This window comes from Saimiri boliviensis, chromosome 6, assembly GCF_048565385.1.
Source record: "Saimiri boliviensis isolate mSaiBol1 chromosome 6, mSaiBol1.pri, whole genome shotgun sequence".
Classification (NCBI taxonomy): domain Eukaryota; kingdom Metazoa; phylum Chordata; class Mammalia; order Primates; family Cebidae; genus Saimiri; species Saimiri boliviensis.
The window spans coordinates 83,022,184-83,038,661 of NC_133454.1; the positions used below are offsets into that span (position 1 = coordinate 83,022,184).

A 16,478-nucleotide genomic window follows, 5' to 3' on the forward strand; every position below is an offset into this window, starting at 1 on the left:
GCTTTCCGTCGGAGTGCCCCGAGTGGAGAAGGGGAAGGAGGAGGAGGGGTGAGGGCGGGCGGCCACATGCCAGCCGGCAGGTGACCCAGAGAAGAGGGACATCCCGGGCGACCCCGAGGAGCGCGGCGTGGGCACCGCAGTGGCCGCGGCGAGTGGGAGCTCTGAGGGGAAAGGGAGAGGGCAGGGGCGAGGAAACCCAAGGAGCGCACGCGGATTGGTCCTCTCCTCGGGGCGTGCGCTCCTGTGCCCCAAATGATTGGTGGCGGGAAAGTAGCAGGTAAACCGGCCCCCGCCGCCTCGCCATTGGTCAGCGGCCTTTCTAGCCGCCACACAACTGGCCAGCGGGCCGCCGAGCCACACGCTGATTGGCTAGGGGCGGCCGCCGGGACCGGCTCCCTTCGGGCGCTCGGATTGGCTGGCGGAAAGAGGCAGGTATCCGGGCTCCGCGGCTCCTCCATTGGTGGGCGGGGAAGGGGGGTTGGGCACAGCGATTGGTGGGCGGGGGGCCGGGCCTGGGCCGGCGGGGAGCGGATTGGTCGGAAAGTAGGTTAGTGGTGCGACATTTAGGGAAGGCAGAAAGTAGGTCAGGGACGGAGGTGCCTGTTTACCCGCGCCGGACTCACCACTGCCGCCGCCGCGGGATCCGAGTGCGGGCGCGGGCGCGGGCGCTCCCGGCGAGCCACGGTGAGTGTCAGGCCGGCGCCGGCCAGCGGCGCGGCCCCGCGCACCCCGTCGGGGGCCGTTACCACCCTCGTGGGCACTGCGCCCCTGCCGCCGCCCCGGGGGCAACCCGGCCGCCGGAGAACCCTGCCCGACGTGCCCGCTGCCGGCCTTAAAGGGCCCGTGACCGCTCCCTGCCCCCACCCGGGCCGCGGGGAGGCTGCGCCCCTTAAAGGCGCCGCGCCCGTCCGCCCCCATCCTCCTCTCGGGGGCTGGCGCTGCGGGCTAGGGCGGGCAGAGGTGCCGCAGGCGCGCTTAAAGGGGCCGGGAAAGTGTCCGCCGGAGTACCCACCGCCCTTCCGCGGGCATCGCTACCTGGAGGGGGAGGGGGCGGCCAGCTGCCTCTTAAAGGGACAGCTCTGCACTTGCGGGCAGTGACTCGGCCGAGGAGGACTCCTAGATGTATCCCCGGGAGCTTCGGTGATCCCCGAGGGGACCATCCCTGGCGGCTGCCCCCACAAGGGCGTTTGCCCTTCCTCCCCGCTTCACTTCCCTTTCGGGAGCCCGAGAGGCTGGATGGGGGCGGGGAGGACGTCTCCGTCGGGCTTGGGGAGCCTGAGTCCGCCCGCCCCTTCGGCCCTGTGGCCGCCGCCGGGGCTGGCACTGCACCCGGGAATCCCCGGCCAGCCCGGAGCCGACCCTAGTCTGGGAACTTTCGTGGAGCTTGTGCCGTCCAGCTCCCTGGCGGCCCGCGAGGATGCCCCGTGGGGTCTGCGGGCAGGTGCGCGTCAGCGTGGGGATGTCGCCCGGAGCCCGGGTGAGGGCCATCCTTGGAGCCCCGGAGCTCCGCGGAGGGCGCAGCGAGCCTGGCTCCCGCTTTGGGTTTGACAGATGTCAGGGAAGAAAAGGTTCCCGCTTGGCGATTGCCGGGTGTTGACGTCCCAGAGAGCTCCCGGTTTGCTTGGAAGTAGAAGAGGAAGGTAGAGGTGAACGTCGACCTTGTGGGGCGCATGTCAGCCATCCCGAGGGGTCTCGAGAGCCGGCTGCGGGTGAGCGCAGCGCCGGCGGGAGCTGGGAGGGAAGGAGTGCGTTAGACACCACGCCTGCTGTCAAGTTATCGCCGCCGGTGGGAGACCCCTCTCCCCTCCCCGCCTCGGCCCCTTCCCGGTCACCCAGCGTTGTTTTGGCGCTTTGGCGCTTGAGGTCTCTTCTCCCTTTCTCCAGCGCTACTCCTCAGCGAGGAATTATTAGCCAAGTTTTATTACCCAGCTTCCAAAAATCAAATCAGATTCAGTATTTGTGAACAAGCTCTTCTTGACACTACCCGTATACCCGTATTTCCAGCATCATCGTTTTATTAAAGATCCATAAAAGCTGCCCCTTAGATGCATCTCATTTCCCACGACACCTGCTTGCTTGTCATTTTCCTTCTGACATCTGCTGTTGTTCACCCCTTTAATCTATTTTTATATGACAACTATTATTTTAATTATTCTGGTCCCATTGATATCAAGATCTGTCAATTTGGGTTGGTGGAGTTTTTAATTAATGTACCCGTTGAATCATGAGCTTAAAATAATCATTGCTGCTCCTGAGCAGTTTTGAATAATATGCTCTCCGTGCTTGCAAGACTTAAAAAAAAAAAAATTCACTGATGTTAGATTTGATTTTCATGTCAATGGAATTCCAAAATATTTTTGAAAATACAAAATTTAATCTTTCCATGTTTTGTTACTCAAATCACTTTATTGATAAGTCTTTAAAACGGCTTGTATATCATATTTGGAAGGTTTAGAAATTTCCTGGGCGGGATTTGAAATTGTCTGTATCATCTGAAGCTGGGTCTATAGAAACATTTTGGTTTTGATGGTAGATGTAACCAGTGAATTAAAACAGTAAGTTAAAACTGTAGTTAAATTTGTTATTTATTCCACCCTCTGAAGAATGAACACGTCTGGTAGAAAAGCACTAACCTGGGAGTTAAGAGGTGGACATCCTGGTTCTAGTTTAGGCTTCTTGGTGGTTCCAGCTGGGGCAAGTTACTAAATTTTTCTAGGTTCTGTTTGCCTCTGGTGAAAGTAAGACAGTTGAACTAGGGGATCTCAAAGGTTCCTCTGTTCCAAAATTCTGCAAGTCTCTAAATATTTAATACATTTGAATTCAGGTTGGCATTTACCTCCTGGCACCTCCAGAGTATCTGAGCTGAAGCCCTATTTTCATAGGAAAGTTAAGCAGATCAACAGATGGTGTTTTAAAGGATCCATTTCAAATGATTTATAAAATGATGATTACTCACGAGTTTGTCTGCTATTTGCAGAAGTGGTTTGCATGCCACAGGGCAGGAAAAGGAAGTGGCAGTGTTTTCAGATTTATCCCCTCACACCAACAATCTCTGTAGAATTTATATGCTAAAAGATGGACAAGCACCATAGAAAGACTTGGCTGTATTAACAAAACTGCATATGAAAAGGTAAAAACTAGATATTTAGTATCTCTCTTTGGTGTAAGGGTTATAATATATCTTTGAGCTTTCTTTGTGATTTTATCATCAACTCTCACTGTGGTAGGAGAAAGTCAATGTTAAAGAAACCGTTTCTGCCTGTGATTATATGCAGTGATTTTAGGAAGCATCATGATAATGAAAGTAGACACTTGCAGGGAAGTAAAATATCCTTTCTAGACCCTGAGGTTTTGTTGGGAGCTAGGGACACAGGCATGTTATCCTTCCCCACCATCTTTTTTCATTGTCACCTTATCACAAGACTCAGATTTATCCCAAATACCCACCCTATCTTTTCTTTCCCCTCTCATGAAATAAGTCCTGCTCTGACTCAACGCCCCTCAGCATCTCTTTCTTCCCACTCAAAATGTCCTGTCTCTTTCCCCACCCTCTCCTCCTCTCCTCCCAGTGATGAGAAAGCAAGTGGACCTCTCCTCTGTCCCTTTTCTTGGCCTCTTCCCATGAACAAGAGTCTGGCCTCTGGTGGCAGAAGATCCTATGGCTTGGGTTTGGGCCGTGTGGGCTTGGACATGTGCTTGACTCCTCTGACTTTAGGCTTCTCCTCCTGGTGTAATGGCAGTGCCTGCCTCATGGAGTCCATGTGGGGATTAAGGAAGATGGTGCATGTAAAATGCCTGCACACAGGAAGCCTTTCCTTAGTGCCAGCTGCCATTCCTTCTCACCTCTGCCCGGGTTCTGTCGCCAGAATATTATTTGTGCTATTAGTCTCCCCTACCTCACCCTGAAAACCTTAGGCTTGATTTAGGAGAAGAAGGATGGAAGAGGCAAAAACAGATGTGTGGTGAGCCTGCTGTTTACCAGGCAATCTACATGTGTCTTTACTTGGTACCCAGGTCCATATGCCTCTCTTTCCTCCCTCCTGCCCACCTCCCTCTCTCTCCCATCTCCTGCCCCATTCTTAGCACCTGCCCTCTGGCTTCTCTCCCTACCATCCTTCTTTATATTTCTTCTCAAAGTTTTCTCCAAAACTTTGTCTTGAGTTCCTGGGGTCCATCTGCCCATCCTTATTCTTGAGTAGTTGTTCTTGGCCCTTCTGCAGTTTGTTTGTTTGTTTTTTTTTCTTTTTAGTCAGGGTCACTTTTGCCCAGGCTGGAGTGCAGTGGTACAGTCATGGCACACTGCAGCCTTCTAGGTCTCAGGTGATCCTCCTGCCTCAGCCTCCAAGTAGCTGAGACTATAGGCATGCGCACCACACCTGGCTAATTTTTGTATTTTTAGTAGAGATGGGGTTTTGCCATGCTTCCCAGGCTGGTCTCAAACTCCTGGGCTCGGGTGACCCACATGCATCAGCCTCCCAAAGAGCTTGGATTGCAGTCATGAGCCACCTGGCTCAGCCCCTTTAAAGCTTTTACATCACCTGTTTTTCGTCCCTTGAAATCCTTTCTTCCTTCAGCCTTTGGGTCATGCTGGTTTCTTGATTCTCTTCCTGCACCCCTGTAAAGATAAGTATCTGTCCTAGCCTCTGCTATTCACACAGTCCCCTGTGGCCCAGGATCCCCTCTCTAGTCCTGGCCTGTCTCTCCTGTGTTCTGCTAACAGGTCCATTGTGGACATTAATGGCAGCCTGTAACCTGCATTTGTGGCCTTGGAGTTACAGGTTTGCAGACTGCTTACAAGCACCATCCCATTGAGTCCTCATGACACACTGGAGCCTACATCCCTTATTTCCTGAAGCTTTCCTAAAAGGCAATTAGGTTGGGTAGTTTAGCATACACACTCTGGAGCCAGATTTCACATGCTAAGTATTCCCTACTGGCATGTGTCTTGTGGTCTTGTGGTCAAGTTTCTTTTGCTCTCTATGCCTTGGTGTCCTCATCTATATAACTGCGATCATAGCAGCCCCTACATCAAAGAGTTGAGGTGTGGATTAAATGAGTTAAAGCACTGGAAAAAGTGTGCCAATCTATTCATGGCACATCGCAAACACTCAGTGAATGTTGCTGTCAGTCTTGCTGCTCTTCGTTGCCTTGCTGGGGTGCCTTGACCTGGTGTGCAGTGGTCTCCACATTCAGCCTGCCTGTCTGCCAGACCTTGCTGTGTCCCTGACTTTCCAGTCAGGCTTAGGGACTGTTCGGGGCCTTGGTCCTGCAGAACTATTTCTTCATTTTGTTTTCCTTCCTCCCCATACCTGGCAGCAATGTCCTCGTTGATTTTTCTTCAATTCTTTTAGGTTCTGCTGCATTCCATATTGTGTTGGGCTGTCTCTGAGAATATCTCACCTGCTCACTCAGGCTGAGCATTCTGGGAGGAGTTTATCTTGCTTTCCCCAAAATGACAGGCACAGGGAGCCTTTTGGCTATGCACATTTTAGTTAAAGATCTTGAGGAGGAAGAGATGGGTTGGGGTGGGCACTCAGGGACAGAGCAGGTAGAGGGAAGAGGATGCACACTGCAGAGAGGTGGGGGTGAGAGACAAGGGGTGCCACAGGGCCATAAGTAGACATGGCCGTGAGTACTTAGGTCTATGTGGAAGGCGGGTTTGAACTGCGGACTTAACTTCAGGGGAGAATAAGATTGGATAAGGTTTAGTAATTTTTGCTGCAGGGGAACGTTGAGTACTGGCATGTAATGGAGAGTGATTTTTACCTTAGTACGTGCTGTTCTTTTAAGTAGTGCAAACTCATCTTTATCTAGTCTGGTTAAAAAAGGGGATAGCTGGTCTGCCTAATTTAAATTTGGCTAATGCTCTAACCACTGGGTTTTGTGCATATACTGAATATTGGCATGTATTTATTCCTTCAGCCACTTTGACATGTGTGACCTAGGCAAATTAGTTAGCTTCTCTGAGTCTGCAAAATAGAAATAAAATTGTTATGGTAATAGCAGCTAACATTTATTCAACACTTTCTATGTGCCAGCACATATGTGAGTTACCTCTGCTTATTAGCTCATTTAAACCCTATAACAACTCCACGAGGCAGGTACTAGTATCCTTATTTTACAAGTGACGTGGTTTTAGAAACTGTCCAAGGTCACTGAGCTGTTATGACTTGGGGCAGGATTTGTGCCTGGTAAACTCCAGAGCCTGCCCTGTAACACCTGAGTAGATGCCTACTGGGAGGAAACACCCCGTTATATCCCTTACGTCACTCACCCACACCTACTGGCCAGGAGCCAGTAGGCTGACAGCAGTTGGGAACCAGCCTTATTGTTGACAAACGGGATATGCATCTCTTTTAGAGCAGGGCTGGCGGAAGCTCTCCGCATAAGGGATGTGCATCTGGATGCTACCTGAGCAGCAGCTCCAAGGGCTTGTGAGCATTCTCCTCACACCCTGTTGTGTGTGGCTGTCTCTCTGGCCTCCTCCTGCCTTTCTGCAGCATTGCTCTGACCCAGGCCCCCTGTGGCTCAACCAGCTCCTCCCCAGGTAGCTCCTTGTGTGATATGAACCTTCTAACATAACTCACTAACCCTACCCCCTACCCCTATCTACCCATCTGCAGAGCTCCTCACTGGGGAGGGGACCTTTTAAAGGTCCCTCACCTTTGTCCTCCTCTCCCCAAAGACTAACGTCCACAACCTTGGTATAGCTGCAGCCTTGAGGTGTGTGCGTGTGTGTGTGTGTGTGTGTGTGTGTATATATATATATATATATATATATATATATATATATATATATATGTTTTTAATTCCAGTTGTTCCCCGAATACATTTAGATAGTAAGGGACACATTGTTTTATGTCAAGAACCTGTTACATAAAAATGTGTTACATAATGTTCAAATATATACTGCACAGTGAAATTAGATACCACTTTTTTTTCAAAGAATAAAAAGATAATAAACACAGGCTGTCCTAAATATAATTAACCTTGGATTTGGCAGGCACTGAAGGACATGCCCTGCCCTCAGAGCTCTCGTCCTGAGCTGTCTTTCTTGAGTGCACTCTGAGCAGGATGAATGGGAAGTTAGCCTGAATCTGCCGTGGTACTGTGAGGTGCTCTGGAAATTGTCTTTTTTTTTCGGTGGGGGGTGGGGGATGCCTTCACATCTTGCTCGCTTACATCTTTCTCATGCCTAAGCAGAGGGAAGAAGCTCCTTTTGCCCCCTCATACTTAGACCACCCTGGTCATCTTCTGACCAGTCTTCTGCTCGGCTCGACTTCTTTCAGTCTTCCCATATGACAGGCCAGCTTTGCCTGCTAAGAACAGCCCTGTTGCCAGGGGTGTGCCAGTGGCACCCCTGTGTCCGGTCTTCCAGGCTCTCCAGGGTCTGGTCCTATTCCTCCTCCCCAGCCCTGCTTCCCCACTCAACCTCTATTCCCAGCCACATCCCTGTGCCGGAAGTTCAGTTCTGTTTCCCTCTTCCCTGCCCTCCCTAGGCCACCTCATTCACACTCTCCCTCTGACTGGATGGAGATCTCACTTCTCTGCCTGCCTTGGATCTCACGTCTTTGTGAAGCACCTCTGATGACATTTGATCCGTTTGTGTGTTCTCCTTTTTACCCTTGATTGTCAACTATTCGTTTGTTCAGAAGCAGGGGTATGTCATAATGAGCAAATTGCCGTATCAAACGAATCAGGATGGCTAGTTCTCTCATTTTTGAATTGTTTCATGGTTAATTATCTCATGCTCACTTTCCACTCTCCAGTTTCGCTCATTTACTCCACTGGTGAAGTTTATTGGATGCATAGCACTGTTCTGGGCACTGAAGATACAGCAGTGAACAAAACAAGGGCCCAGTTAGAGGAGGCAGATGATGAACAGTGAAACACTTTCATGCTTCATTGTGACAAGTGCTAGATGGCAAGCAAATAGAGTAAGGCAGTAGTGATGACGTATGGTGGGAAGGAGGTGCATTATCTGGATCACAGGGGAGACCTCTCCGAGGAGGTGACATTTGAGCTCAGCTTCAGAAAGATCTGGGGGAAAGTATCTCAGGAAGAGAGAACAGCATGTGTAAAGGCCCTGGGGTTGAAAGGTGATTGATATTTTTGAGGAAAGTAAAGGCTAAGGTGACTGGATTGTGAACGGCTTGTGTAAAGATGTTTTCTGACTGTTTTATACTCCCTTTAATCCTGAGACCAGTGTTAGAAAGGCCTTGTAAATACTTGCATACAGAATTAGAGCATTTATCCTTGGCTATATATTATAAAATAGCAATTTACCATACCCTGCTCAGAAGGCTTTTAATAAAACGTTGTATTGCATATAAACAAATTAAGGATTTGAAAGGTTTTCTTATAAATGTACCCTTAGCATGTTTCACTATTACGGTTTTAATTGTGTTTAGTGCAGAACTTTATAGACCTCAGAATCCTGCTTTATGTGCACAGCCATCTTAAAAACAGGTTTTGTCTCAAAAGTTTGTCTGTAAGGCACTGGATGGAAACTTGGGATACATTTTTCTAAAGGAAAAAATGAACTAAATAAGTGTTTCGTTCCTAGGCAAGCCCACAAAAGCTGTTTAGTGGCGACTGTAGCTGAAAATGTACTGCTTAGTATCAGCGGTCATCAAGCCTTCTGCTGTTAGACCCTCCACTGAGTAGCATTGTACCTCATTTGCTGTTAGCATTCGTAGGACCCGTTTACCTCAGTCACTTCTCCTGCTGTTTTTTCAGTCTGTTAAAGTTTTATGAAAGGGATTTTTTACCTTTATGCCTTTAAAATTTGGTTTTATGTGTTATAAATGAGACAGTAGTGCAGAGAGTGGGGAAAACTCTGGACTGGGCGCTGACAGAGGCCTGGGCTGCAGTCTTGGCCCAGCCACTGACTGGCTGAGAATCTTTGAGTTGCCTTCCTCTTTGAACTTTGATTTCTCAGGTTCTTCTTGGCTGTAAAATCCTGTTGTTTTCTTGCCATAGCAGGGAAACATAGATATATTTCATTGTTCAAACCTGCCCTCAAATGGCTGCCTCTGATTTCTTCTTGAAGTATATGGCAATCAGCAATGAGGAACTCAAGCAGTTCCCATGTGTAGAGCTCTGCAGTGACATTCTCATTATGAACCTCGATTTCGATCTGCTGTCTTTCTTGATGAGTTGAGAGAAATTTTGTCCTAGAACTTTTGGTCCAGATAAGATTTCTGTGTTCTTGGCCAACTTATCTTCCGTATAATTATGTAAATTGTTTTTTCTTTTTAACTCTTAGGGATAAAAATGGTGACTCTAGTTTGCCTGCTTATAAAATATACTTATAAGTGCCCTTAGGGAATGGAATGAGTTTGCAGGAGAGAGCAGAGCTGAAAGAGTGTGGGATCAAAAACAACTTTAAATGTTAAATGCAAAGCTATTTTCAGTACCCTGCTGGAAGAAGAAATTTGTTTCAAGGTTTTAGAGGATAGAAGAGGTTTTTGCTCCAAAGAAGAAAGGAACCTAAGGTTTTGCAGTGGTGAAAAGTACCTGATCCTTTAACCGACTACCATCCTCCCTTCCCACCTCTGAGCTTTGTTTTTGACATCATGAGCCACATTTGCCATTTGAGAGGTTTGATATTTAAGTGACGCTAGTGGCAGAGCTCAACTAGCAGTTTTCAAATGACTTAGGTGCAGAGTGCCATGCTGCAAACTTCCTCAGTGCACTCTAGGGTAAGGGATGCCTCATAGGGAGTGACAGAGCACTTTTAGCACTGCCTCTATTTGGTCAGTCGTGAGTGGTGTGTTTCTTTTTTTCCTTGCTTGAAGGCATAGCAAGGAGTTGGTACAAGAAGTTGTTGTTTTGTGGGCTTCAGTTTGGAGCTAGAGGGTGAGGTTATACCTAGCCTGCCTTCTTGGATGCTGGAATATCAGTGGCAGTGTCATTTCTTTTGTTCTCTGCTATATTCCCAGCAATGAAAACTGTCTGTACAGCAAAGTCTCTCAATAAATACCTGTTTATTTATTCAAAAAGTAAATTCAGCTTTGAGTAAACCTCTAATTTCCTCCACTCTCTAACAGTGTAGGCATATAAGGTGGCCTTGCAAGGTACTTTGGAGTTTAGGTTACCATTTCTTTTTGACATCTGTGCTTCTCTTCTTCTTCAGGTTGCTCAGTTATCAGTGTCTTTTACTGATGTTGGTTGTCTCTGCCCTGCTGATGTTCATCTTTATGTTACCTTTAGTTGGCTCCAAAGTACAACAAATCTATAGCTGAGCCACATTAATTAAAAGAAAACTTGTTGCATATTTATTTAGGCATAGTACTACACATTTATTTATTCAGTCAACAAATATTTGTAAGCCTATATGCCAAGTACGTTGCTAGACCTAAAGCAGGAGCGAAAATTATTGTTGTGACCAAGGAGCCTGTGGTTTCATTGCCTTGTGGAAAATATTCAAAGCTATGAATAATGCCAGTGAAGGGGTCTTACTTTAAGTGCTACAGAAAGTCAGAGACTAGGGATCTTTGTAGAAGGGAGGACGCCTCATAGAACTGGTCAGGTTTTCACGTTTAAGGATAGTAGGATTTTGATTCACAGACAAGGTGAGGACAGGTGTTTCCAGGGAGTGGCTGGGTGGAAACGTACCATAATTAAAAGCACAGAAGTAGGAATGACCAGTTTGCATTCACAGACTTGTCTAAAATGGAAACTGGGAATTTAAGTTTGGAAGGTCCAGAAGGTCCATAGAAGGTCCAGACCTGAAGCCATTTTAGACATCTAGCTACTTGCCTAAAGTGATAGCTGGTGAGTGGTAGATCCAGGCTTAAAATAAGGCCATGGGAGCTTTGGACCACTGGACGTAGCTGTCTCCCAGCAGTCTCTAGATGCAGGATTTGGGCTTGATTGGGGATTTTCTTTCTTTTTTTTTTTCTGTTTTTTGTTTGTTTGTTTGTTTGTTTGTTTGTTTTGTTTTTGTTTTTGTTTTTTTGTTTTTTTTCCCACCAGAAAGTGTAATGGACCCCGAGATTGAGGGTTTTAAAGTCATGAGCTGGAAACGGGCAAGGCTCTGTTTAGCCCACTCTTTGATTTTACAGTTGGGGAAACTCAGTGAGGTTAAGTGGCAAGTCAGAGTTTACCTAGTGAGTCAGAGACAGGTAGGCAGTGGAGACCTACTGGAGTTATTTTATTATGATTATGATTTTAGTGACATGAAATATTTTCCCCTAAAGCATTAATTCATTGTAAGTGTTCCAGCTGGATTCGAGCAACGAAGGACTAAATGCAGCAGAGACCTGACAGGCGGCTACTAGATGAATCCAGGCAGGAGAGAGAGGAAGCCACAACTGGGAATTAATTGTCAATTATGTTAATCAGCATGGCTGTTATCAGTCACCCTTTAGATTTCTAGAGTGCGGTGAACATCTGCCTGTGTGAGTGGCTTTCAAGTGTGTGATTCTGCACTGTACTGTGACCAAGATGCCTTAGTTAATGAATTCTCCAGACAGAAAGTGCCATTATGGAAGTCGAATGTTTTAAAACAAATGCTCACATTTTCTGGCAAGAGCACCAGATTAATAGTTGGATAACATGCATTCTAGGCTGCTTAATCACCATATAGCCAAAGCAAATCACTTAATATCTCAAACCGAGTCTGACTCCTTATCTGTGGAACAGGTATAATGATTCTTGTTGAGCCCTTTTCAGTGTGTGTGTGATGCTTGAGTGAACCAAGGAAAGAATAGGCATTTTGAATCTATAAAGTTTCTTCCTGGCTGCAGGGAGCAGCAGTACAGTTTTAATAAATAGTGAAGATGTGTTGGCCCTTACAGGAATAGCCTAGGAGAACCAAAAGAAAGTTCCCCTACCTCCAGGGCACATTTAGGGATGTGGCGCTGTCCACCATGTGGGTGCTGATGTGCACTACTTTGTTGGATAGGGCCATGTTTTAAAGAGGATTACATTTCACATCCAGAAATCAGGAGCCATAAGCCTAGGCATGGATGGAAAAGTTAGTTACGGATAGCCACATGAATCTGTCATATGCAGACACCTCTCAGGATAGTGACAGGCAGCTGTGAACCAGAAAATCAAGTGTCAGAATCTAGCCACCTGGCCAGTCTGGCGTTCTTGAATGTTTCACCTGTCCTGGGGCATTAGGCAGGGGTCCAGAGGAACTTTGATTAGCCCGGAGGATTCATGGCCGAGCCAGCATGCTGTCCAGGTAATACCTGGCTGCAAAGCCTTGACTGGAGATCTGCCAAATCTAAATTTTTGCCTGCATTACAGTGCATTTATTATTATTAATAATAGCAGTGTCTAACCTTTGACTACTTACCATGCCAACAATGGTGCTAAGTGTTTATGTGCCTTTTCTCATTCAGTCTTTATAGTATGCATGTAAGGTGAGTAATGCCAGCCTTGTTTTCTAATTAGACTGAAACTCAAAGGTGCTTCAGATGATACATACTAAGGGGAAAAGCCATGATTCAAACTCAGAACACTCTCATTCCAGTGCCTGCATGCATAACTGCTATATTCTTCTTTCTCTCTTTTCTTGGCATCTCAAAATGCTTCTTTTCCCTGGTTTTGAGGTTTCTGACTGTTTTTGGTTGATGGATGGATTGCCACACAGGGACTCAACTCTGCACAGCTCTTTTTCCTTCATAGCCTATGGCGGACATCCTACTGGATACTCTGGCTTATGAGCAAATGTATGCCAGTGGTGAACGCAGCAGAATGACTAATTCTTGCCAGCTAATGCATGTAGGTGAATTTTAAGGACACCAAAATAAACTTCTCTGGGTCAGTTTTTCAAAGATTGGCTGGTAGCTTGTAGTCTACTTAGTTTTCATGAAGATGCTCATCAATGTCACCCCATAAAAGCCTTTCCAAATGCTGTGATTCTGATAACAATACCAGAGAACATTCATGTGCAATTGACAAGCAGTTTTTACATGTAATGTCTTGTTTCGTGATCATCACAACCCTATGAGACAAGGTGTTATAATGTCTCCTCTTGTGGACCGGGAACTTACTTAGAGTTTAAGCAACTGTCCAGTGTTCTACAACTGGTCAGTGGTAGAGGCAGCACTTAAATATGCTTTTGTGACGTAATTTACTCTCTATTCAAGTTTCATCTTTGCTTTCTCTATTGAAGTTCTTAAATATTCTGATTCACTGAAGTCAGCAGGAATTACTAAAGTGAACTTCTTTGTTGTGTACACTGTCACTGAATCAGAGTAAATAAAAGGTCACATGATTGGTTGTTGTGTTGAGTTTAATTTATGTGTACCTACTTTGTATCATAGAGAATACACATATCTTTTGTGTGGTATCGTTGGTCCAACAGCCCTTCTAGCTTGAAAAATCCTCAGGCTTTAATATATGACAAAACATGGAGTTTATGTAATTTCTTGAAAAAGTTGGCCATCGAGTTCTTGGTCAGGAACACAAGCTTCAATTATAACACTGTTTCCATGGAGACATTAGCTTTGGCTTGCATCATTTCAGCTTCCAGTGCCTTTCCTAGGAATGGAGTGAACTGCTGAAAGAAGAGCATTGGTTGTGGTTGTCACTTAGAGCTGTCTCCCTTACTGTTTCTGCAAGAGGCTGATTTTGCTTTTCTGGGTCCTCTCAGTTTTTCCTGTGACCTAAGCATAAATTGTCTTTGAGATCCTGGTAATCTCATATTTTAAAAGTTTTCCATAGACTGGGCATGGTGGCTGACGCCTGTAATCCCAGAACTTTGGGAGGCTAGGCGGGCAGATCACAAGTTCAGGAGTTTGAGACCAGCCTGACCAACATGGCGAAACCCTGTCTCTACTAAAAATACAAAAATTAGCCATGTATGGTGGTGTGCACCTGTAGTCCCAGCTACTTGGGATGCTGAAGCAGGAGAATTGCTCGAACCCAGGAGACGGAGGTTGTGGTGAGCCGAGATTGCACTACTGCACTCCTGCCTCAGAACAGAGCGAGACTCCATCTCCAAAAAAAGAAAAGAAAAGAAAAGAAAAACAAAAGTTTTCCGTGAAATAAAACTGAATGGAACATTTTTTTCCCCCAATCCTTTAAAATATTTAATTGGTGGCAAGGGGCTCTTCTAGAAGAATGGAGACCGGTCTCACTCAAGCTTCTTGTATTTGGGATACTAGACAAGTCCCTCTGTTAAAGAGACCCACAGGCACAATGGCTGAAACCAGGTAGAAGTTTTCTCTGTCATGTAGCAGTCCCGAGTAGATAGTGGTCCAGGCCTAGTATCTTTAACATATGGCTTCCATTTGATTGAAGCTAAAAACTTACCATTTCCCAGAGGAAAGAACCAAGGGGGCACATATCCAGTCATTTTTAAGGGGAAGACCTGGAAGCAGCACATTCTTTTTTTCCAGTGGCCAGAACTTGCAACTACATATAGTTGCAAAGAAAACTGGGAGATATCTTTAGTTGGGAAGCCAGGAATCTGGCAAAATCTCTGTTTTTAGGGGTGGTGAGGAGAATGAATGAGGGGAGCTAGCAGTCTGCTGTGTTGTGGTGGCGATGGAAGGGATAAGTAGAGTTTGAAGCTGGTGTCAGTAGAATTGGGAAGATAGCTGAGTCAAGGGTGAGAATCTAAGCAGGCACACAGAAACCAAGGCATATGCAGCCATCCAGAGGTCAGGGTAGCTCTTGGCTCTGAAACTAAGCAGTGAGGGGAACCCAGGCACTGAAGGGAATGTGAATACTCAAAAGACATTAGGTTGTCAGTAAAAGGAAATTCACCAGTGTGACTGAATCAGTAGGAAGAACACTAGACTAGGAGGAAGAACACTAGACTAGGAGTTAGAAGACCTGGGTTTGAATTCAGCCCTTTTATTTCATAACCTGGGGCAAAATACTCCTATAATATTTGCTTTATTGTCTAGATAATGGCAATAACAGTGATGGCCTTTTCTGCTTCCCAGGCTTAGTGTGAGACCAGAGTTTGAGGCAGTACTGTGCAGACTGCAGCCCCGTGGAGATGTGCATGGTATCTGCCCAACCCAGGGCCTGCCATGGGTGTATTTGTTGAATGAAGTGTCAACTATTAAGAGTTGGGAAAAATGCATTATTCTAAGGAGATCTTAATCCTGGACAGTCTTTGTTACCTGGCAGAAAGGTTCTGTTCTCCACTGGCCAAGGCCTTGGGCCTGTGTAAAACCAGGTACCCAGCAAACACATGGGCAGACACCTGCAGCTCCTTACTGGGTAGCATGTGACACATAGTGTGTCGTTGCCAAGGCCATTTGCTCACTTCTCTGTGTAGATAACCGAGTACAGCAGAACTGGAAGTATAGCCCATGAATGTGAGCTAATCATTTCTAAATGATTTGGTCCACTGGCTGATTAGAAGGCCACCACAACTTCATTTCTTGCTTCAGAATAGTAAGATGCAGTTATAAAATGCTTCTGTTGATTTGGGGCAAAAAATGTGTGGCTTATTCAAAACAATACCTATTAATTGAAAATGTAACTTAAGTAAGAGGATACGAAAAAGAGCTTAATGTTTCTATCTTCTGGGCCTAGCAATAGTAACTTTTCTTCCTTAGGTAGGAAAATGGGAGCTCAGTGAATAATCAGTGTTGTTTCTTTTTCTTTTAACTTCATGAAGGGTTTGTATTATTCATTTTGTTATTTGTTTATTCTTTAAGGAAAGAACTTCTTTCTTGGAACTCTGTGGAGTGTTTTTAGATGGACTTTACTGGAAAAAAAAACAGGAATTGAAATTATATTCACAGTGTGCTCTAAACTTTTTAAAAACGTAATGCTTAGATGAAGGAAAATGCACTGAAATATTAACAGTAGTTCTCACCTCATGGAATTAGAGGTGACTTTTATTCTCATTTCCTTCTCTGTGGTTTCCTATTTTTCAACAGTGAGTGTGAATTACTTTTCTCATCATGAAAGACCAGTTAAAAACTAGTCCCACAAATTAACACTCTCAAGCCAAATCAAGAATTTTTATTTTTCATAACCTGGCTTGAACTATAAACTGTCACACTATCTCAGACCTATCCAGATTCTTTTCTCATTGAGGCATTGCGGAACTTGTTATAAAGAGGATGCTTTCCTCCTGGAAATCAAGAAACAAGCCAAGGGCTCCCAATGTGTTAGGAAAGATGTCCTGAGTAACTCTCCTCCTGGAATCTGACTAGCCTTTATTACAGTTACTTAAGGAAATGAATTTTGTGGGTTCCTTGCTCACTGTGTTACCGTTTTTTGTTTTTTCTTTATCATATATACCTTAGGGTCCCCAGACTCCCTTATCCTGGGATTGCATGACCTGCTCCTTGGCTCTCTCAGGCCCCTGCCATTTCCAGCATTCTCTGTTCTTGTTCACGACTTTGTTGATTTGGCTGTGGCTTCTTCCACCAGTGTTCTTGTAGATTGAAGAGAGCACATTGCTGTTCTTGTCCCTGTGCAGCTTCCCCTTCCTTTTTGTAGTTGCTCAAGTGATTGACCTGAGCAGTGCTCCTGGGATTGGGTGAAGA

The 16,478-nt window shown here is 45.9% G+C and overlaps 1 protein-coding gene across 3 annotated transcripts in view; it reads left to right on the forward strand.

Annotated features, from left to right (window-relative positions):
- The first annotated feature begins 524 nt into the window (after nucleotides 1–524).
- BMAL1 (basic helix-loop-helix ARNT like 1) overlaps nucleotides 525–16,478 on the forward strand; it is a 111,481-nt gene continuing 95,527 nt past the window's right edge. For all 3 annotated transcript variants that reach the window (XM_074401108.1, XM_039470746.2, XM_039470747.2), the window contains exon 1: nucleotides 525–684. The gene's annotated coding sequence lies outside the window, so the exon portion shown is untranslated. The remainder of the gene's footprint in view (nucleotides 685–16,478) is intronic.